This window comes from Ipomoea triloba, chromosome 10 (genome assembly GCF_003576645.1).
Source record: "Ipomoea triloba cultivar NCNSP0323 chromosome 10, ASM357664v1".
Classification (NCBI taxonomy): domain Eukaryota; kingdom Viridiplantae; phylum Streptophyta; class Magnoliopsida; order Solanales; family Convolvulaceae; genus Ipomoea; species Ipomoea triloba.
The window spans coordinates 13,458,578-13,464,793 of NC_044925.1; the positions used below are offsets into that span (position 1 = coordinate 13,458,578).

At 36.8% G+C, this 6,216-nt stretch overlaps 1 long non-coding RNA gene across 1 annotated transcript; it reads right to left on the reverse strand.

Annotated features, from left to right (window-relative positions):
* Positions 1-3,806: 3,806 nt before the first annotated feature.
* Positions 3,807-5,839, reverse strand: LOC116032865. Its single transcript, XR_004100799.1, has 3 exons — positions 5,716-5,839; positions 5,542-5,608; positions 3,807-3,846 (listed from the first exon to the last, which is right to left on the reverse strand). It is a non-coding gene; the product is annotated as an uncharacterized LOC116032865 (long non-coding RNA).
* Positions 5,840-6,216: the final 377 nt, after the last annotated feature.

The following is a 6,216-nucleotide window of genomic DNA, read 5'->3' on the forward strand; positions in this document are numbered from 1 at the left end:
CTTGATCAAGTGGTTGGTATTCTTGTTGAGGTTCTTGATAGAATGGCTCTTGAGGTTCCCATTGATTATTGGCATATTCTTTCTCACTTTGTCTCATGGGATGTCCATCATCCTCAATGTTATCATCGGGTACAATAGTAACTCCCCAACGCCTAGCCAGCACCAAAGTTTCCTCATTTATCCCATAGCTCCCCACACTTGGTGAATGGTTGTAGTGATCATATGGAGGTTGAGTGTCTTGGGGGTATGGTGTGTAATGAATGGGTGAGGGGTATGGATTTTGATAGTAATCTTGTGGTGGGAAAGGATGTTGAGGTGGATTGGAGGCATCTGAATATTGGGAGTATTGATCATATGAAACATATTGTGGATCTTGGTATTGTTGAGGATAAGGACTATGGTATGGAGGTTAGGAATAACAAGGTGGGTCTTGGGAAAGTTAGTGGTGGGTAAGGGTCAAATTGAGCATCATATTAATTATTTGGAGGTGGGGCTTGAATTGTACAAGGACTAATGGATGGGGCATTATAGTATCCTTGTTGAGACATGTAGTCTCCATACCCTTCATAGGATTGAGAATGGTAGTATCCTCCTTGATCCATCTTAAAAAATCTCTTTCAATCAAATCAAATGATGTAGACTTGTAAGCACATTAGCAACAAAAAACAAACAAAAACAAAGAAAAAGCTTAGTCTCCTAAGATTCCCTAAACTCTAATGCTAGCAAAATAAGCAATCACATAGAACCACCAAATTTCCAATCCCCGGCAACGGCGCCAATTTTTAATGTGGTAGCAAAAATGAGTGATGGTGAGTGTACGGGTGTGAAATGTCGTTCCGCTGAGGATTGGGGGTTATGGCATGCAATATGCAATCACAAAACTAGGCAATAACACAAGGAAATCAACAAGAACCTAAGCAAACGGCAACAAGGTAGAACAAACACATATAAACAATAGATAAATACAAAATAAAGAAATAGGACTCAAGTTAGGGGCATTACCATTTAGATGCTTTAACACTTAAGTTTGGGGGAAGAACATCAACCCTATGTTCTTGAGGCAAGAACAAAGGAATCCAAGTTTCCACAAGGATTAGAACAAAGGTTGCCCCATTTCCATGGTGTATCAACCTAAGTTCTTGAAGAACAAAAGCTATTTAAGCCCCAAATCTACCTCTATTTCCATAGAAGAGAAAATGGGTTTGAGATTGGGTTGACTCAAGTCTCCCATCCAATTTCCATTGAGATGGAAGACTTTCCAAAGACAAACAACAATCATTGTACACTAATCATTGAAAGATAGAAATAAACCCAATTCAAAGTCAAAAACCCTAGGTGGGTTTCTTCACCTTTTTCATAATAATCAAAACTTAAGCATGAAAATAGATAATATAACCCTAAATCAAGCCCATAAACTAATTACTCATGATTAAATAGCATAAAGAACACAAAAGCACAAGTAATAAACATAAATCTTGATAAAGAAAAGAGATAAGGGAAAGAAAGTTTCTCTATTGAAATAGGTGGAAGGATCTTGAAATCCAAGCTTCAAATCCAAGATTACAAGCTTCAAAAGTATTAAAATACATAGATCTAAGCCTAATCCAACCTAAAAATATAAAAGGAAGTGAATGGAAGTGTCTAGGGTTCAACCATGGGTCAAAATCGTGTTCAAAATGCACAAAACGAGCTTAAATAGTGAGCAGAGCAGGTGCCAAACGGCCTAGTAAACGACCGTTTGTGTGGCCATATGACTCCTCTTCAGAAACTGCATTTTTGTACTGTAATTCGGCCTAAATCAAATGGCCATGCATACGGCCGTATCTGAGGCCGTATGCCAACTCTCCAGAAACTGCATTTTCGAATTCTGTGTAGCTACTTTGACTTCTAGGCTGTTTTTCACCATTTTCCGTTCAGAATTACGAAATTTGTATTTCTAGAAAAGTTGTAGATCTTGAAGTATTCTTTCCATTGGATCAAGGATCGCTTAATTTAGACATTTCTAGGCTGAGATATGATCCAATAACCGAACAGTGTTCGAAATGAGCGAAAATTGCAATAACTTGATCTTTTGTTCTTCTTTTGTTTTGGTTTGTCTAAATGACAAAGACCATTGAAAACATCAATTTTAGACTTCCTTAGGAGTATTGCATCCATCTACATAGCTTCATATTTGGCCTCCATTTGACTCCAATGTCCACCAAAATGCTCATCTTTGCTTCTAATGCTTTCCAACTCATAGTCCTTGCAAACTAACACAAATAAGCACTAATTCTCATGAAATTTGGAATGATCTATAAACAAAATAAGTTAGTGAAAGGGGGAAAATATAGACAAATAAGCACTTATCACTAACAAAGTGAAAAAACATAACTAGTCCAAGAGAGGGATAGAACTAAGGCATACTAACGCGCTCTCAATATCGGACGCTATGTAAATTCTCAGTCTTACTTATAAATCTATATAAGTATACATTTGATATCCAAAAGTAGGTTTTCAACTCAACACACACACACACACGCACACACACACACACACAGAGACAGACATATATATCAACGAAAACCATCACAAATAAGATTCCAAAAGACTCAAGCTCAATCAAGATAATATGATTCAAACAAAAAACTCATTAATTAGGAATACACGAATCAAACCACTTCAAGAGATAGACTACTAACAGTACAAGTAACAATTTAGAATCGAAAGACAATACTGAGGAACAACCTTAGCACACAACGAGGTAGGGAACAACAATATTAATTCAACTTCTAACATAGGAACCAACAAAGCATTTCCATTTGCACAATCTCAAAGAATACATATATACATGCATAATATATATAGGGGTTATGTCAATTCCATACATACACTAAATCCAACCGAACACCAGTCATCCGAAACACCAGTCCAACAACAACACCAAAATGGAGCCGAAGCTCACGCCGCCTATCCAATGGAGTCGAAGCTCACTCTGCCTGCTCAAATTCAGCAGTACACAGGAGCCGAAGCTCAAATACCGCCTATCCAATGGAGCCGAAGCTCAAATACCGCCAATCCAAGGGATTACACACATATATAGAGTTCAAAGAATAATAATCAAGAATCCAGAAGATCATTATATATATCAAAATCATACTCAATGCCAAAGAAATTGCACATACATATATCTATATCTGTGAATAAACAATGGAACCAATACTTCCAAGAGGCAGATATGAGAGTCATGACGATAATTCAAAAGTATATTCAATATAGACATCAAAGGGTGATACTTCATAGCAAGATAGTGCTCAACAATTGCAGTAAAGGATGCGCAAGACTCACAATAGACTTATGTTGAATAAGAGATAAACAAAAAATACACGGGAGGTCAAATACGTACTTGAAACAGAATGCATCAGAACTAACGGTGAAGTGCAACGGGGGTTAGATACTCGCTGGTCACCACCGCACGAACGCACGGGGAGGATGTGCGGGCATCAGACCCCCGCCACATACGCCCTTAATACACCTAACGGGTGTACCTCAAGGTGAACACAAGACCGTGGAGGTCTCTCGCTAGGCCAACCAAACAACAGACATGTAACACCCCAATTTTCCACTCTTATACTTTATTACAAATCAGTAATCAGACGCTGCGGAAGCTTACATCTTATCAACAGAAAACTGGGTGCTACCGCCACACCTAGAGTGAATTCTATCACCTCTTTGACAAACTCCACTCTAAGTGCTAAGGCTAAACTTACAACACCAATATACTACAACAACATCATAGTAGACCTCAACCTGCACTTCTCTTCTATTCAGAGCTCATCGGCTACAGAGGCACTCACTAAACTGCATCTGATAAAAACAATACACATTGAAGTGCAGTTAGCGCGACGGCTAAGTAAGGATATCCACGGGTTATTCAAAACTAAATAAAGGTTTTGGTAAAACTTTTACATGTAACCCTATCCTTACTCATCAGCCGAGGTTCTACCTGCAACAGTTACACATAGAAACGTGCACACATAATAGGCAACAATTTCAATATCAATCTTGAATCACTTTCCCTCTAGGCGAGGTCATACAATAATCATTTACTTACTCAAAGCATATATTGCTAAACATTTAAGCATATAAGCAAGTAATGGAAAAACACAAATTCCACATTTTGTTCTCAATCATTTTCTTTTGAAAAACCTTTCCCTCATAAGGAAATTCTCTTCACTTTTCATATTTCAAAGATAGATCACCCACAACCTTTGGGTATTTTCCCCTTTCACTTCTCAAAGACAGATCACCCACAACCTTTAGGCATTTTCACTTTTCATCGTCTCTTTTCGGTAGCTACAGCGTAACTACGTTCATACTTCAAAATCCACTTGGTTCTAGATAGAAAGTGAGTGTGAAGCGTTTGGAGTATCCTTTCTCCACTTTTGACGGACCACTTGGATCGTTCAACTCGGGTTCAGTGGTCATCGCCCGGTCTAATACTGATCCCCTGGACTTATAGGAGCGTTAGAATGATTCCTAGCTAGCCTCACTAGGTTCACAAGAACGACTCCTACCCGAATATGGAGTGACTATACTTAAGTGTGCACACCCCCGCAGGAAACCCTTTTCCTTCCGGGTGATATAGTACTCGGCGAATAGACTTCGCCCACAACAGTATGAACTGGTCATACAATAACATAACCACCATACGGGTGAGGCATTTTAAGCTCATCTTTATCCCGTAGGCTACAAAACAAGGTCCTTCACCACTTTTACTAGAACAAAGGGTTGAAAACATTTTCCTTCCTTTTCCCTTTCCTTGAGTCAAAAATCACTTTTTGGACATTTTCCACAAAATCAAATCCTCCTTTGAAATCAATCACCATTCTTAACTTAGTTCAAAAGTCTTGTTTCTCAAAACATTTTCCATCACCACACTACACATATGTATATATATGCATTCAACATAACATTTTCCACATTTATGCATACTCACATAAAGTACACATACCATATATATATATACAATCTTTATTTAATTATACATATATACTCATATATGTACATATATACAGTTTACATACACACACATCACACGTATATATATACATAAAACACATATACATATATACTTACATACTATACTACACGTATACATACTATATATATACATATACGTATAAATATATATTTTACACTACACACACACACCATATATATATATACACCACACACCATATATATATATATACACCACACACACACACCCATACGTAACATATATATATAACCTATATTACTACTTACGTATGTACATATCACACACACACACGTACACCATATATATATATATATATCATGCTACACACACACAATATATATATACATATCACGGCATATACATATATATTTATACATAAATACATAATTTCCTCACTTCATAGCATATATACACCACATAACATATAGGTTTCATGTACACCAATCAACAACAATTCATACCCTAGCTATCAATTATCTAGTTTCAAATAACCTCAACCAAATAAAGGGATTCCTTACCTCAACCAGGTTACTAGTCCCGTAGAAGACCTTTTGGAGTTGTTTTTCCCCAATTTTTACTCAAACCCTAGGAACAAAATCAACACCATAACCACAAATATAAAGAAACTAAGCTTAGATTCAAGCTCTAGGAAGGATTACAAAGCTTTTTACCGAATAAAATCGAAGTCTTACCGAATATAATCGAGAGATGTGAAGGAATTTGGCTATGGAAGCAAGCATCAAGGTGGAAGAAATGAAGATGATCCAACTCTCTCTCTCTCCCTCTCTCTCTCTTGAACTCACGAAATGGGAAATGGGAAATGAAGAAATGGGACTTTGCTCATTCTTATCATATATATATATATGTTCACGAATTGGAATGGGAATGATAAGAATGAAAAATCAACAAATGTTATCAGAATTGTGGCTTATGGGATAAGATCAAATAAAAATAATAATAAAATAAGCTAAAATATCTTAGCTTAGACTGATCGGGATTGAGACAGATGAATTTTCGGTAGAAAATAATCCAAATAGAATAATTTCCGAAACTAAAAATTTATTTCAGACTGGAACTCAAAATTGGGCTAGGTTCGGTACATCGCGAAATTTCGCGATGTACGATCACAAATAATTTTTAGCTGCTATGGGCTAATCTAATTAAATAGGAAATTCCAGAATAATAGTATGGTG